The sequence below is a fragment of the Coptis chinensis genome, chromosome 8 (genome assembly GCF_015680905.1).
Source record: "Coptis chinensis isolate HL-2020 chromosome 8, ASM1568090v1, whole genome shotgun sequence".
NCBI classification, from domain to species: domain Eukaryota; kingdom Viridiplantae; phylum Streptophyta; class Magnoliopsida; order Ranunculales; family Ranunculaceae; genus Coptis; species Coptis chinensis.
Window position 1 is genome coordinate 43,409,742 of NC_141463.1, and position 19,000 is coordinate 43,428,741.

At 38.2% G+C, this 19,000-nt stretch overlaps 1 pseudogene; it reads left to right on the forward strand.

Moving 5' to 3' along the window:
* Window positions 1-9,572: 9,572 nt before the first annotated feature.
* On the forward strand, window positions 9,573-10,570 carry LOC147481548 (uncharacterized; annotated as a pseudogene).
* Window positions 10,571-19,000: the final 8,430 nt, after the last annotated feature.

The following is a 19,000-nucleotide window of genomic DNA, read 5'->3' on the forward strand; positions in this document are numbered from 1 at the left end:
TGTATTCTATAACTGTGGTAGGCCTGGCCACTATAGTCCCAATTGCCCGGCACCAAGAAATAACAACAACATTAATAAGAACAAGAAAAAGAATCAAGAAGTTAATGTTGTTGAGATGGTAGATGATGCCTTAATATGTTCGATGGAGCAAAAGAAGGAGTTTTGGGTACTTGATTCCAGCGCATCTTTCCATGCTACCTCACATCGAGAGTTCTTTAAGAACTACACTGAAGCTGACCTTGGAATGATCTTTCTCGGTGATGACCAACCTTGTGACATTGTCGGCAAGGGTGATGTGCATGTCAAGATGAATGGCTCGTCATGGTTATTAAGGGACGTCAGACACGTTCCGGATTTGAGAAAGAATTTGATTTCTGTGGGGCAATTGGCGAGTGAAGGATTTGTTACAGTCTTCACCGGTAACACTTGAAAGGTCTTGAAAGGTTCATTGGTTGTTGCAAATGCTAAGAAAGATAGTACTCTCTACATGACTACATATGGGTGTGAGTCGATTGCCGTGGCACATGGCAAAGAGGATCCGAATGTTTGGCACCGCAAACTTGGTCACATGAGTGAGAAAGGAATGAAAATCCTTCACTCTTCTGGTAAACTCCCAAAGTTACAGTCGACTGAAATTGACTTCTGTGAGAACTGCGTATTTGGAAAGCAGAAGCTGGTGAGTTTTCAGAGAATGGGTCAGACTCCAAAAGCTAGAAAGCTTGAGTTGATTCATACAGATGTCTGGCGGCTAACTAATGTCTCTTCACTTGGCGGAAAGTTATATTTTGTGACTTTCATTGATGACCATACTAGGAAGGTGTAGGTCTATTTCTTGAGACACAAGTTAGAAGTATTTGAAGTGTTCAGGACTTGGAAGGTCATGGTTGAGAATGAGACAAGCTTGAAAGTAAAGAAGCTGAGATCCGACAATGGTGGAGGTATGAGGATTCAGGTTTTAAAAAGTACTATGCTGACAATGGCATCAAGATAGAAAAGACTTTGCCAGAGACACCTCAGCAGAATGGGGGTCAGAGCAGATGAATAGAACACTGACAGAGAAAGCTAGGTGTATGCGTACACTAACAGGCTTGCCCAAGCAGTTTTGGGCAGAATGTGTTAGCACAGCAGCTTACCTGATCAATAAAGGACCGTCAATACCTTTAGATTTTAAGATTCCAGAGGAAGTGTGGAGCGGGAAAGATGTGAACCTTTCCCATTTGAAGGTGTTTGGTTGTGTGTCCTATGTCCACATTAGTGACCAAGCTAGAAGCAAGCTTGATGCTAAGTCACTAAAGTGCACCTTCATCGGCTATGGCGGTGATGATTTTGGGTATCGCTTTTGGGATGATCAAAATTGGAAAATCATTCATAGTAGAGATGTTGTGTTTAATGAGAAGGTGATGTACAAGGACAGAGATGAAGCACAAACCAAGGAATCGGGTACAAAGAGCGGCACAGAGTATGTTGAGTTGGAAGACTATGATGTAAGTCGTGGTATAGTGGGAGCCCCACAGTCAGAGGATGACAGTAGTAGTGGCTCAGATAACAATGAGGATACAAAACCACAGAGTCCATCTCCACCTTGTGCCCCAAGGAACACATCCAGCCACATGTATCGAGTACGAGATATCCACCCTCCACCTATGTGAATTACTTGCTACTTACTGATGGTGGCAAGCCTCAATGCTATGATGAAGCATTGGAAGCAAGTGATGCAAGCAAGTGGGAGCTTGCTATGCAAGATGAGATGAAGTCCCTCATCTCTAATGGCACGTGGGAGTTAGCCAAACTACCCATGGACAAGAAGGCTCTACAGAACAAATGGGTGTTTAGAGTTAAAAAGAAACATGATGGTTCCAAGAGATACAAAGAGAGGCTAGTAGTCAAGGGTTTTCAGCATAAAGCAGGCGTTGACTTCACAGAGATATTCTCCCTAGTGGTGAAACTGAATACTATTCGGTCAGTGTTGAGTATTGTTGCAGCGGAAGATTTGTATCTTGAGCAGTTGGATATTAAAACTGCCTTCCTCCATGGTGACCTAGTTGAGGAAATTTACATGCAGCAACTGAAGGGTTTTATCAAGAAGAGTAAAGAGAATATGGTATGCAGGCTCAGAAAGAGCTTGTATGGTTTGAAACAAGCCCCTAGGTAGTGGTACAGGAAGTTGGATAACTTCATGCAAAAAAAATGGCTACTATAAGTGCAACGCTGACCATTGCTGCTACTTCAAGAGGTTCGACTCCAGCTACGTCATCCTATTGCTATATGTTGATGATATACTAGTAGCGAGTTCTGATATGTTAGAAATTGGGAGATTGAAAGAGAAGTTGGCAAGTGAGTTCTCTATGAAGGACTTGGGTGCAACGAAACATATTCTAGGGATGAGGATCAGAAAAGATAGGCAGAAAGGTATTCTGGAGTTGTCTCAGGCTGAATATGTTGAGAAGGTATTGAAGAGGTTCAACATGGGTGGTGCGAAACCAGTTTGCACACCTTTGGCAATCCACTTCAAGTTGTCCAAAGAACACTCTCCCAAGAATGTTGAGGAAAGAAACTTCATGGCTAAGGCACCATACGCCTCTGCCATTGGAAGTCTTATGTATGTCATGGTTTGCACGCGTCTAGATATAGCCCAAGCAGTGGGAGCTGTCAGTCAATTTATGTCTAATCCTGGCAAGCAACATTGGGAAGCCGTGAAGTGGATATTGAGATATCTGAGAGATACTACTGAGAAATGCTTATGTTATGGAAGGGGTGTTGTGAACTTGCAAGGGTATGTGGATGCCGACTTTGCAGGTGAAGTAGATCACAGAAGAAGCACTACTGGTTATGTCTTTACAGTAGGTGCTACTGCAGTGAATTGGATTTCTCAGTTACAGAAGATCATTACTTTGTCTACCACAGAAGCAAAGTATGTGGCCATTACAGAGGCAAGCAAAGAGATGATTTGGTTATAGGAATTGATGGAAGAGCTTGGGATGAAGCAAGAGAGGAATGTGTTACACGGTGACAGTCAGAGTGTTATACATCTTGCTAAGAATTCTGCCTTTCATTCTAGGACCAAGCACATTGGTCTCCGGTATCATTTTATCCGATCTCTGTTGGAGGATGAGGTTTTGGAACTTGAGAAGATCCAAGAGAGTGAGAATCCGGCAGATATGTTGACCAAGACCGTGCCTACTAAGAAACTGAAGTTGTGTTCAACTTCGGTGGGTCTTCTTGCTTGAAGACCATGATAGATGACCCGAGTGTTTCATTAGTAAATTGGATTTGGATTGAGTTGTTACAATTGAGATGTGATGTGCATGTAGAATCTCGAAGGTTCCAAGTGGGAGATTGTTGGATTTGTGGAACCGTCGAGCTCTACTCCGGTGTCCGACCTTATTACTTTCAATTTTCAGTTTGGAGAAGGGGGCGCGACCCGCGCTCAACCATGCTTTGGACAAGGCGCGCCATGCGCTGACAATACTAGAAGTCGAGCGCGACCCGTGCTCGCCCATCCCTTGATCAGGGTGCACCTTGTGCTCAAACTTTTTGGAATTTTGACAGATTTCGAAATTTCAGCCCAAAGCCCATTTTCTCACATTTTTCTATGTGCACTTATATAAAGGAAATAGAATAGGGTTTTGAGACAACTTTTGAGATATTCATTTCTTGGGTATTGTGGGAGTTCTATTGAGCTAGGGTTTGAGTGAGGCCTCTTGTTCTTAATTCTTACTACCTCTTGTAAACTCTCCAATCTTTACTATAAAGGAAACTCGACTCTTGTGTGGATGTAAGTAACATTTACCGAACCACCTTAAATCTTTGTGTCTCTTTGCATTATTTACTTCCATATTTATTGTTGCTATAAATTGTGATGATAAACTAGTGGTTTTTCTATGTTGAGTTTGTTGTGATAACTACCAAATTCTTGGGTTAGTGATTTTCTTGGTGTGAGCTCCAAGTTTAAATCATTTGGGATAGAAAGTAGCTAGATTGAGGTGTGACTTTCTAGTGATATCTCCCAACACATACTTCTTTTATGCATGTGTTCGTTTGGCTGGAATTTCTGTGTCCAATTCCTTGTGCTTGACACCATAAGCATACGTAGGTACTGGTGTACAATAAAGCACATACAAAGGAATTGAACCTTGTCTACGGCGTATACAAAATCTTATTTCGTGGCTTAATTCAATATGTTTGTTTGCTCCAATGTAGATATTCTACTCTAATCAGTTTTGCGCTTCATTAATTACGTCAATATATCAATATGTTTGTCTGATTCAAAATGTGCTGCAGCCAGATATAACTGCTCCTGGAGTCACTATCTTAGCAGCATGGCCAAATAGAAGGCCTACAAGTTCCCCAGGAGATAAGAGGACTGTAAAATATAACATCTTGTCTGGGACATCTATGTCATGTCCATATGCATGCTACTGGTGCAGCGACTTATGTAAAGATTTTCCACCCTGATTGGTCTCCTTCGGCAATCAAATCCGCTCTAATGACCACCAGTAAACCGATCATGATTTGTTAACATGCATACTTTTTCTTGTGATAGAACGTTTGTTGTAATTGTTTTCAATCAACCATCTATTTTCTCGTTGTTGTCACAGCCTCCCCTTCAAATGCTACTAAGAACCCCGATGCCGAATTTGCTTATGGTTCTGGCCACATCGATCCTGTAAAGGCTATAAATCCAGGCTTAGTGTATGATGCACTTGAAAGTGACTAGTTAAACATGTTGTGCGGCACAGGATATACCCCCGAGCAGATTAAAACCATATCAGGACACGACAATAATTGTTTGGAAAACCTCAATTCCAAAACACTTCCAAAGGATCTCAATTACCCTTCAATGATAACAAGTGCGGGAAGGGCTAATTTTGCGAGGACAGTTACCAATGTTGGCATAGCGAATTTGACATACAAAGCAATCATCACCTCTCCTTCAAACTTGAGAATTAGTGTTACACCAGAAACTCTCTCGTTTAGTTTTTTACATGAGAAGCAATCTTTTGTTGTGGAGACAGATGCAAGGGCTTCTAAAAACAATTATGTTATATCCGGGTCACTGGTTTGGTATGATGGCATTCACACTGTAAGAAGTTCAATAGTTGTGCACCTTAAAGGCAACGCCACCGGAATATAGTCTCATCTCATCTCATGCCTTGGCTTGATTATGTGTTGCTCAAGGTATCCAATCCAGACATATTTTCTTTTAGATAAGCATATATTTTATTTTATTTTTTCTTTTAAGGATCAATATACCATGGTTTTTTTATACCATGCTCTTTTACAGTATGTTTTAAAAGCTACTATTTTGTCGGTATGATCTACTAAGTACTAACCATGGAGAGCTACTCTACAATAATTCAGCTCATTTGGAATCCTCTAACATAACATAGTTAAAACTTGTTGATAACATTGACTTTTTTTAAAACCACCCAGAAACTTTGATTTTGCAATTATCTTTTGGCATTGTTAAACACTATCAAATGAGCTAAAAATTACGAAAGGTGATCTTCATGGAATGTTGGATATATCCACAAAAAACTATATTTTAGTTCATCTTTTAGGTAAAGTTGTGAGGCATGCTATACTGATCCCTCCCTATCCCTATATATAAGGGCATACATATTTAATACTAAAGTAACCCAACAAGGACAACAGTGTGGGAGACATTTTATCTTGTGCTCTATCTGTCCATTATACTCCACCACCTCTTTGCCACAACTAACCATGATAATAACTTGATTTGGTAGTTCTTTTACCAAGTCATTACATCGCTCACATTAGTGCAACATGTTCTATTTGTTGCAAATTTTGGGGATGTAGGTGTAACTCCCTTTGAAGAGCTAATAAGAATTCAGACAAAATTGTTTGTTGCTGATCTTAGTTGTCTAATATCCATAGTACAAAATATCGTGATATATCATGATATTTATTTAGAAATCAGCAAACGATATATATAAATATCATGATATGCTACTTGATATATTCTCCTATAAATATCACTAATATTTGTTGATATATCGGCGATATTGGAGATATATAGCGATGTATCAGTAACATCAATTGCTTTTAATTTGGTTGATGGTAACAATTTCATTTACCATTACTTAAAATAAATATAGGTGATCGTCTATTGTGATATATCAAGCAATATCATAAATATATTTATGATATTTGCAGATGCCCCAATGTAAAATATCGCCAAAGAGAGTGATATATCTATGATACATATCAAAAAATCAGAAGTCGATATATCCCCTTATTGTGATATTTTTTATTATGCTCATATCTCTAAATGTTAGAATACTAGGGCGGGTTTTTCTTTTCCAACTACAAATTTTAAAACTAGGATTTATATTTCTGAAGTTGTATGAAAATCGTATATGCATACGTGGTTCTGTTTTATGTTGACAACTGATGAGGAATTAAGTAAATGGAGGAAATAATATATAGTCGTACACACCCATACTGCAAGAAAAGAAGAAAAACAATTACTGTAACTTCAAAAGTAAACACAAATAAAAATACTTATTACAAAAAGACATAATAGTTGAAGAAGATGGGAAGTGATCTGCTCGAACAGGGAGATCAAAAATCGACTTCATAAAAAACATATTCTCTTTCTTATAGTGGCTTATAATTTACATTGGGCTTTTAAGCTCATTCAAATCTTAAGCCTAAATGGGTATTCTATTTTTGGACATTTTTAAAAAAAAAAAAATCAGAACACCTACACCCGCTTAATCGGTCCATCATTTTTTTAACCGACTTAGGCCTAGGCGAGTCGGTTGGGCACCACCTAGTGCCTAGAGAGACTGCCTAGACCGATTTTTAGAACACTACAAGTAAGCATGAGGTGAATACATTTTCTTGACCCAGCCTAATTTCACAGCTGAGAACAGGCCCATAGGACAGAATTGGGGATTAATTTCGCTTCTAGTTTGGGTCAGCAGATAATTATGGCTTAAGGACAAATCGGGTTGACCACTGCTGAAAGATGATATTACCCTCATTTAAGTTTTTATCATTTAAATCAAAATCCCACGTGACTTTTCAATTTTGTTTTTGACCACCTCAGCACACTCACATTTTATGTTATGACTAACATGAGAATTTTCATTTATTTCATGTTGTACACATGCATAGTGGTATTTGCATGTTTGTTGGACACATGCATACTAGTGTGTGCATATGTGGTAGTAGTGTTTGCATGTTTGTTGCACATTTGAATAATGGTGTGTGCATGTGTGGTATATATACACATGCATAGTACTGTTTGCATGTGTGTTATGCACGTGTATACACATGTTGTGATACCCCTGGGCAAGGCCCGAGGAGGGGGAATGATGGAAAGACGCCTAGCCTGGGTATGGGTGACGGTTGCGCTATGGTGTGATCGCATTTCACTTAAGTGGCTGTCGAAATATCTTGGCTATGAGTAATTGATCTACCAAATCCTAACGTCGAGGCTTTTTCAAGCACAATTGGTTGTGGGGGTGGTGAGAACTCCACAGTTAAGCATGCTCGGGCACACTGTCGAAGGTCTGCAGTGGCTAAGTGGGGACAGTATCGACGTGGTAGGATGGGGTGAGTCGTTACAAAGTCATATCAGACACTACACCATAATAGCCATTTTGTAACAGCTATATCCGTTACTTATATTTTTACTAACGCTTATATCCTAGCCTAGCTCGGGTGTTACAATCCTTAGGCTAAATTTAGTAACGGATATAACCGCTACTTAAAGTAATCTTAGTAACACTTATATCCGTTACTATAATTCTTTGTAACGGATAGCCAATTGTTAAATCTATTCATTTCTAACGGATGTAAGTGTTAGTAACGCTTACGCTTCTTTAGTTACTTTTTAGCGGAAATCAATTTTTATATGTCACGGATATATCCGTTAGTAATAGATGTGCCACTTGCTATTAATATCGATTAGTGTAACGGATATATCCGTTAGTAATAAATGTGCAACTTACTATTTATATCGATATTTGTAACGGATATATCCGCTAGTAATATATGTGCCACTTGCTATTTATATCGATGTTTGTAACGAATATATCCATACTAAAGTTTTGTTAGTAAAAAAAATATATTTATTATATTTTGCGATCAAAATGTCTAAAAAAAAATTCACCCCGCACATCTAACTCTAGCACATATGAATATTCCATCTTATAGAGATATCACATTCCACAAACTTAATCAACATATAATAACAAAAACAAAACCACTAATCAATTAAACATTAATTAGTATAAAAATATAGACACCAATCCAAATCAAACTTATATAGAAATGACTTCACCTAACCTAATTTTGGGATGTCGTCATAGAATATCCCATTGTATTGGTCGCCACCGCCACTTCTTATTGCTCTCTCAAGTGTTCCCCATCGGTTTAGGTGGTGCACATTTGTAATTCCCATAACTTCTCCCACGATATCACCACTTATTTGACAAAGCCCGGCAAGAACTGAAAAAGTGAGAGAAACATTACAAAATTTCTTAAGAAACTTTTCATCGGGTTGTGAGAACTCAAGAAACTATGAGTAGGTTAGTGTGGTGGGCTAATGTCACTCTTGCAAAGAGCACTTCCTCATATTAGACCACTATTTGAATAAAGCTTATGGATAAGAACAACTAATTTCTATGGACGAAGGCATACTTTAAGCCCATACAAATCACTTCAAGATGACCCACAATGGTTTTGTGACTTTACTAGCTCTAGTAAAATGTTTTTTGACAAAGGCATTAGGATAGAATACTGGTAAAAAATGTCATAGAAGTTAACTAAACGGATAGTATTAGACAAAGATAAACACCGGAAGAGAAGAGATCACTTTCTTTGTCTCCGATCAAATTGCTTAGTTACCCGTAGCCAAGGTCAGTCCAATTTTGACTGCAAGGAAAAGAAATAAGTCAAGATTATGTTAAGGATACAAATTAATAAAGGTTTATTCATGAACCACACAAGGGTTACAAGTAGACACCTACTTATGCCGACCAATTTTTTTGCACTGGGATTATGACCTATAATCTCATTATTGTCACTGAAAGCACGTACTCTGATTTGAATGGTGCACTGGTAGCTCCAATAATAGTGCTGAAAGCAATATCTTGAAAAAGACGACGCTGATGAGGTCATTTTTGCTTATAAAACGTGGCTCAGGAAAGCAATAAGATACTACGGTCCATCATAAACAGCTACTGATGCTATCTCACCGGCTGGTGACGGCCCCCGTGACTATTTAATCTAAGACATAGAAAATGCACTCACCTTTAAGATCCCCAAAGAAGAAGAAAACGACTCACGCAAACTATGGACAAACTTAAGGCAATCAACAGTCTTTGATGTCATACCAAGGCCCGCAAATCGCAGAACATTTTAGAGATACGGCATTAAGAATTCTGCGAAAAAACTATCTATTGGCTCTAACCGCAGAAAATGTTCCAACATTGAGCATAGTGTATCATCAACATTCCATATCGATTTTGGCTTCATTAAAGAATCAGATCTATTAGGGCAAAGACCAAGCAGGTGAGAGCTGCCATCATCAAATTACAATGCATCAGAATCTAATCTATCTCGTCCTTGCTTTTCAGTGTGTGCATGTGTTGGTGGGGGGTGTAAATATGCTAAAATTGACATAATAATGGCGACGACGGAAGCAAATTCTTCGGCCTCAATACCCAAATCAACGGCGCGCCTCAAAAGCACCGGTTTCCGACATCTCCTAATGGTGATATCAAAATAATGTTTCCAATCATGTGCCCCCGTGCATTTGTGCCAGTTTAATTCCTATGCAAAATCAAGAACAACGGACTAACCTTTGGTGTCGGGTCTTTATGTCGCGCCCACTTTCCCATTTATGCCTCCGATGTCCGGAATTCCTTCCAACACACTAATTCCTCTTAACTACAATTTGGTACCAACAAGGAGAACTACTGGCGAGGGTGGAGCGATGACCGAAAGCATGGATAAGAGAGGGCGGCAACAACATGCACCACAAAGACAAGTTGTTGTAAGGAGATTTCACTTCGATTCCAACTTGACTTGTCACGATAATCGGTTGGTCACCGCCATTTTTGTGTTCAACCAAGATGGATCAAAACAGAGACTTGCCCTGCTTCTGGTTTTCGCAGCACTGGTTTATTTCTATCAGACTGGAGCTCTCACTCCTTTGATATAGTGGCTTTCACAAGGCATGCATAGGGCAGCGGCACCTCCACAACCACAACCTCCTGTTAGGGCTGAGGAATGCTCTTGGTGCGGCTAGGCCGATGGTGAAAACGCTGCTCAAGCTGAGGGACAACCTGGAGATGAGAATCAGGGAGAGAATGAAAATCGACCAGTTGAAAATGATAACCAAGTGGAACCCAATGAACGTAACGGCTTCAACCGAGGGTAATTGTAAAGGAGATTCAGAAATTCAGAAATACTTTGGGAGGTCCCTGACGTTCCAGAAAGAAATGCTGCTGATAAAGTCATTATGGTGTACACAAATGGCCCAGCGATTGAATCGGCAAGCCTTTGTATAGGTGCTTCATGACCTTGAGCATCTTCAACCTGAAAGCAAAGGAATGGAAGCTCACTATCAAGTGTGCTCAAGCTTAAATACAAATTAAACCAAATGCATAAAACCAATCTTGTTATGCGCATGAAAGTTCAAATTGAATGCTATCGTCCTAAAATTCCCTCTACACCTCTTATGTTCATAATTCACAAAGTCTAAGATCTAGCATGTTGTTCTCTAAACCCTTAATTTAATAATTTTACTGCAGGGGAGAGACCCACTATCATCTGCCCCCACCCCCCGCTTCCCCTCTGGAGGTTTCCATTTTGTAGATAAATATTTAATAATTATCCCATGCGTCTTCAAGTCGGGAAAGTGCTGAAACAAAGTATAGCATATCATGTGGTTTACCATGATATTATAAATCTGATACGCAAAACATTTAAGCATTCTGAACTTGACGAATCCATAACCATGAGTTAACAGAATAGCATGCTCTAGTACTTAGTAAAACAGGTAGTTCAAACTTCGACATCAATGATTGAGAAGCGCATTTTACCATGCGCATAATTTTCAAATTGTTGACATTGAACCGGTTAGTAGGGGCTTCAATCCGTAGAGGACCATCCCGACGAAGAAACAATTGCATTTCTTTCAAACAACGTCAAAATCCATCCTGTCCATTTTCAAACAACGAGTCAGAAAGGTTACCAACTAAGATACTTGTTAATTGTTTTGATTGAAGTATAGGGGAAATGGTCGGTGTGCCTCTTTATAACATTCTGTCCATTTTATTGGGAAATCGCCCAATGATATTAAAGAATAATGAAGATTTATACAGAGACAAGATACAAAATCTTACATGTATTTATACTACTCACAATGTCTTTCAATCTTCAAGCACGACTGATTCTGCTTTCTTCCGCACCAAAAGCAAATCTACGCGAGAACAAGGAAAAGAAGGAATTCATCTTCACGATCTGATATAAGATGTTATGGAGATCATTTAGGAGAATGTAATTTCAAGCAAAACAAATAGAATATAACATTACCGACCGAGAATATCCGGGAGTTGGCTTTCAATCCAAATGAAACGAAGGTAAGTTGGTTTCATTGACCCATTGCTTAGGATGGATCTAATGTTGGGAATAAGATGTTCAAAGAACCCTAAATAAGAACAATTAGAAAGGGAAGTGAGAACTTGCCTAGATACGATACATTACATGAAGGTTACACTGCATACCAAAAGCTTCAGATTGTAGATCTACAATTTTGCATCATATCCGAGAGATTATTTGTATATCAACCAAATCGACCGAGAAACTTTTTTCTCAAATTAGGGAATTTCCAAGAATTTAGTATTCAAATTATCGGAATGTTCAACTATAACTCTATAAGGCGTCACTAGCTTGGTTGGATCAAGTAAACGTGTTCAATGCAACCATAGGTCAGACCATCTAAGCTGATTGAGATAATCTTGTCACAAGACAGGCAACTTCACAAAAATTTCTTATTTCAAATGTTTCTGACTAACAAATAAATCTGAGACTTCACTAACTTGATGGGACAAGAGAAACATAAAGGAACTGTAGGTAAGACTGATCTAAGCCAATTGAGTAACTCTTTTTTTATCAAGATAGGCAATTAACAAATGCATATAGTATTTATCTTTGAGGCATTTATCCTGGGCTTAAGAGCAAATCCTAAGATAACTTAGTATAAAGTTTTGTACTTTGAGAAGTTATAGGTTTTAGAATTCCCATTCGACATTTAAATCAAAAGTCTCAGATACTTTGCTTCTTAAGTGAGCGTAACCCCAAGAACGGTATTGCTTAACAAATAAAACCCCATACACCCAAATGACCCAATTAGCTTATTCAACTTGGGTTTGTTAGGATATCGAGATCTTACCACGCCGCCAGGTTACGCTAATACATTAATGAAAATTTGGCCTGCAATTGCAGCAATACATTAGTTGCCAACACAACACCTGCAGATGAATGAAACACATAACCAACAACTCCTTGACTAACCTGCTTAGTGGTAGCCCCAGACATGAGAAGATCCGTTGTAACCATTCCTGGCTGTGAACAAAAGAAAAAGTGTTTAATAGAAAATCAAGTATCCAGAAAAAATAATAAAATAAATAAATAAAAGTAGGCATGGTGAGGAACCAATTTGCTCCAAGAGTGATTAAACCACAATGGGATAAGCAGAAACCAATCTAATTATTAACCCTCCTGAGTAAAAACTTTATTAAATATCAGGCAGTCAGGATGCCCAATTAATAAATACAAGGGACACAAAACGGTAAGGAGAAAAACAACCATACAGGATCACCATGGTTCAAAGTTGCTATAGTCAGTGGTTAGAGAAATGAACCAACATTAGAGTTTGTTTCATAGTGTTAGAATCCTAGGGCACATTTGCGGAGGGCATCTAAGGGTCGGGCAGTTACGTTGCTTGTGGACGGTCCATTGGGGGTTCTGACTTCAGAGGCCCTTACCTGAACTTTTTAGGATGTTAGTAAACCCTCCTACTTTCTTATATATAGACGTGTGGGAGAAGGCCAAAACCAATTAAAGCCATGTAGTCTTTTCTCTCTCCTTCTCTTATTCAATAACTAAATATGACTTTACATTTAACCGGATTTTTTAGGATTTTTTTTATTATGTAAACCCTTACTAGTTTCTTATATATAGATGTGTGAGAGAAGGTTAAAACCTATTAAAGCCATATATTCTTTTCTCTCTTCTCCAAACTTTCTTCTTCTCTTATTCAATAACTAAAAAGAAAATTACCGATAACATTACCCATAGTTGAATATTTCCAAGATGTTAACAAGCAATACTTAATTTTTCCAGCAAATTATGAAGTAATAATTTCGTGCTAAAAGATATGAAAAAGTCACAAAGAAAAGAACTTACGCATTTGTGAACGACAACTTTTTCACATCCCCGCATCTTTAATTCAGCACGGGGAATAATTAGACAAATTGTTCCATCAAACTTTACTAGAGCTCGAAAGAGGAGAGGAGAAACCCCTACTAAGACTTAATAATACGACTTGTAATGACTTTGTTAGATGCACCACATCAAGCTTTGTCGCCTCCATAAGCAAATAACCCGAAAACAAAATAAGGCAAAAACGAACCTGATTTTACCTCTTAAAATCATAAAAATCGTAAAACATTTAGGACACCTACGTGAGCTAAATAATCTTGATGCTAGTCTCATCACCAAAAGTTTTAAAGATTACAATATGCAAAGGAAGAATATAAAAGGCGTAAAACACATGATACCTAGGGAGTCGGTCTTCCATCCGAACCACTCCATCCATGTTGAAAACATGACCACCTCGATGCCGGTTCAACATCATATTTATTGCCTGCAGATCATTATCACCCATAAACCAGGTCCGGACTTTGGTGGAACTTACAAATTCACTAAACGACGATAACCGCATATATATTCACCTCGCGACAACATATCATCAAGCCAAGGGTATTCGTGGTAACAACTTCACTACACAAGAAAATTACTTCGTAAAACAATAAATGATTGAAGAGGGTGAATCAAGAGATAAATATTTCCAATGGTTTTAACTTTTTACTACACTGTCATATTCCATGTCATGTTCCAATAATTTATTGGTTAGACATCACATATGATGATACAGTTACTTTGAGGTTTTGAGCATCACGAAAAGAAGACCAATAACTTCGAAAAGAAATACATCCTGGAAAATTCTCCACAGAAACTCACATAAGATCTTCATCCGGAAGTTTCGCCAATGGCCTCAGAGTCAGATGCATTTGATCCTCGTTATTGATCCGCATCCTTTCCCAAAGTGCAGTGAAAAATGGAAGTGAGGCAAAAAGTTGAGATCACAAAACACCGAGCCCCAATATGAAAGAACGATATAAGTTGAATAGACAACTTAATTGTCGGGCTGAAAAAAAGTTTTAACTTGCAAAGATTTAAATAGGACATAACCAAATGACTATAATAAGTATGGTGCGCAAGACTACAATACCCAAAAGACAACCAGATGAGACCTATATCCACAAGATAATTTCAACCATAAACCGCCTTGTAATCGACTTAAGCTTGTTTTATCTAACCACATAATGACTTAAGTGTGATGCGCCCAATTTTAGTGAAATTTCAAATCGGGTCGATGACTTTGAGTCTTCACTAGTTGGCTGCAAAACATTCACAAAGAGTCAAGTTCCCCGATGTCTTTGTTTGAGGCTTCATTCTATAATCGACTACCAGAGCTGATTTGACAAATTCTAACCGAGGCACAATTTTCATCTTCTATTAATCCCCTCGGTGACCCCTCCCACTCTCCCCACCCCAAACTAACCGGACAAAGAAACAAACAAACAAACATATCAGTTCACTATGGTCGCAGCTTTATAACTAATAGTCAGGTAACGTAGTAGAAAACAAGATTCATTTTATACTAATATCATCAAGAAGATAGACTCAGGAGAAAACAGTTCTAACTAACATACCCATATATCGATATGTTTGAGCTTGTCGTGTGTAAAAGCAACTAGTGCCTTCACATCCTTCCCTTCTTTAACATCACGTAGTACCCTACGATAAAAATGGTACTCATGACAATAGCACAGCCCAACTACATTAGAATGATAATATGAAACGAAAAAACAAAAAGAGAAAAGCTAAGTACCCACACACGCTGCTCCCCAACTCCTCTCTTAAGTTCTCAATTGCGATTGCACCCGGCCACCATTAATATGGCAGTGAATATGTGTAAGAACAGATAATGACTTTCAAAATTTGCACTTAACTCTAGCACTCTTTCCACGTGAGTCGACTTAGCATCACCTTAAGCAATATGTCGAAGTTTAGAACCTAGAGTTAGATAATCGAGCACCATGGTATATTTCACCCAAAGATCCTACGAAAAACATCATTTTAAACCCAGATTCCACTTTATACTTGACTAACGCTTTGAACCTTTAATAAGTCGATAGCTCTAAGCTTACGCAAGCATACCCAATTTCTCGCTCCAAATTTGAAAACCGCAAAAGCCTTTTCTTTATACCGCGTGAAGAGATTCTCCTGTAAGCATAGACTCATCAACAACACCTCGCCGCCATAACCTTTCCCCGAAGTGGGTAGTCAAAAGACAGCTTATAGTACACATAAGCAAGTCACCAATAACTAAGAAATGGTCGAGCTCATAGGAAATGTAAAAGCTTGCTTAAATGGCTCACATCTACGTGAATGGTTTCCCGTAAAACTAAGACTGAATCTCCGGACGCACATCATCGAGAGGAACTTCTATGCAGATTGAATCGAACCGAAAGTACGCGATCGCCAGATAGGTCACCTTCAATCGAGGTAATCACTAATCGTGATTGAGAAGATACTAGTGACTGCAGAAAATTCAGAGTTAGTTCTCAAACTTCGGACATAGAGAAATCTATATTTTTATTAGAATGCTATTAATTAAAGTCCAAAAATAGTTGCACTTACTAAGAGTTCATTCATGTCACTAGAAGCACTAAGTCTCGCTTTTTCTTCAAGAGAGCCCAAGAAGAACAAAACCAAGAAGCATGACCTGCATACTAAAAACCACAGCTTATCTTGAGAACTATATTCAAGGGATACACCGCTCATCTTTTTTCATACATAATATTGCCATGAGTAGTTGACAATTTGTCCATTTGGGAGCTGCAAAAAGTTTTTCCGGTCTCATTGTTTTGAACATATTTTGATATTGTTCGTGATATTCAACAAAACCTTTTCCTATCAATATATTTTAGTGTAACTACTTCAAATCTAAGTCGCAATCGAGATCGGACCTACAAGTTAAGTATACGATTGGCAAGGATTAGCAAGGAGAACGTGATTACAATGTAGTGAAATTAGCGATGAACGAAGTTCAATCGATTAATAATATGATGCATATTAGTAATGCACTCTTCCCTATAGCATATACCAAGAACAAAAAATTAATCATCTACAATTTCTGATCAAGAAAGCTTCTTATATCTAGATTTCTATAGGTGTTTTATATCACAAAGAGTGGACCATGGAAACTAAGGAAAAAAAAAACATGCCTCTAATACTTTCATACTTCTAAGGTTACTCTTGTTGATTAACTAAGATTGGGCATGCAAACAAGTACATGAGTACATTAAGAAACCAAATGAGTTTAAAAGATTAAGATTATAAAAGTCACCGGTTCATCGAAGAATGATGCATCCCATCCAAGCCCGTGGTTTAGCAATGACACCTACTAGGAGAGACAACTTATAAGGAACGGATAAACCAAATCACTCAAAAAAACTATTTATATAAGAAACAAATCTACTTTTCAAAGAACCTTACCGCGACTTATAAGAAATGCAGCAATAGATCCAAATCCCACAAGAGAGTTCATATTTGGTGAACCCCCCTTGCCAAATGCTAACAGACCATCAAAAAGCAAGTCTGCAGCAAATGAAACCACCAAAACTATCAATGACTCAATCTAAGCACGCTTACTTTCAAATTTCAGCACCTAAATCCAGTCTTGTTGAAAAACAGAACTAGTAAATTAATTAGCACACCAAAACTAACCTCGGCCCGGGCCCAACAGAGCTCCCAAAGCAAGACCACCTTTCACATAAGAGTTATGCAATATATCAAAAATGATCCTACACCAACAAATCAAATAAGCGTACATCGTAACACATTTACAAAACCTGCAATTCTTCCATATCAAAGATTGATAACTAACCCGAAGTAATTAAAGATAAAAGTCGTGTTCTTTCCAATTAGTTCCATAACTTGTGATAAACATGATGTTATTACATATCAAGTACTTCAACAATTTTTTCTTCAAGATGCATCTTTTTCAACATTTAACATTTTGAGCTCGATGTGCATTAGATTAAATTCTTAGGCATTGTTTCATTTCAAGTACTACACTATAAACAGATAAAAAGTAAGAAATTCATACCGTGGGCAATATGAATACCAAGAGAATGCAAAATATGTGAACCATGAGAACCACAACACAAAGCAACCAAAGTCCAAGCAAACGCAACCCGGTTCCTACTCTTTACACTCAACAGCATTTCTCCAACATTATGAACCTCGCATGCATCAAAAAATTACACATTTATTAGTGATATAAATGAAAATAAGAACTTCATATTAAAATAGCTAATAGAAAGAAGAAGAAGAAAATAAACAAAAACTAACCATGGGTTTACGATCCCCCTACCGACTACTAATTGCTCCAAGTATCTCGACATCCGCCATCCGCACCGAAACTTAAATACACAAAAGGCCTTGGTTTGTTTACAACAAGGCAAGTCACTTACATAAAACCAATAAAAAGATTTGACAAACTAAAAGAGTTTGTTATATTATTACAACTACCCAAGACTAACCACATAAAATTTCAAGGCATGACAACGCACCCAAAAGTTCCAAGTCATGGCAACCACAACTACATAAAAATATGTCTTGAGCTTAAACTAAAGCAGGAAGAGCAAAAAGTAGAGAAATCCACAAAAGGTCTAAAACCTACAAACATCAATCCTACAAATATCAATCATACTTCAATCGCCCATCAAGCCAAGCTATATACCCTCCTTCAAGCCAAGCATTCAAAGTTTCATTACCATCTTGTGGACCATCATAAACAGCAGCAAAGATCGGAACCATTACTTCATCAATATACACTCTTCTCTCTCCACCAACCAGAATTCTGCGCCATGACAAATTTTTGCACTTACATCAATAGACCCTTTAGCAACTTCGTACCAAACTTATCTAGTAATGTGACTCTAGGGCGCTTCAAGCCACCCAAAGCAGGAGTCAAGTTCGGGGGTTCTTTGGAGAATGGCGTTGAGCGGAACTAGAACCAATTTCAGTTCTGGGTGTAGCCACATCCATATGTGGTTCGGCATTGGCTGTCACATTATTACCTGCTGTAGTATTGCCTAGTTGTTGTTGAACGAGAACCTGTGTGGGTATAGATGATGACATGATAATTTTAAAGTGTGGATTACATATTACTAACTCTAACCATTAACCGTAATTGCCAAGAAAAAACTGACCTTGAGCATTGATTTGACCTCAGACATGTCTGTCTCGACCTTCGATTTAAATGTAGCCACATCGGCCTCAACCTTTGCAACTGATGTAGTAGCCATTTGGTTGAGTAAAGCGCTTGCGACAGCAGCATGTTGTAGCTGCTTCCTAGTGATATTAGAACCAACTCCACGAACACGGTTCTTCTTATCCTTGCCAAGTACTTCAGCCAATGCATCGGAGTCAATGTCTCCCGTGTCAGTCTCTCCAGATGCTAGTCTTCTTTCTTTAACTCCTTTCTTTCACTTGATCCCCGCATTTATTTGTTTTTTTTAAAAGGGCAATCAAATAGCCCAAAATATACCCGTAGCAATCAAAACTGAAGTTATCAAATAGATAGCAGTAAAACTTCTAC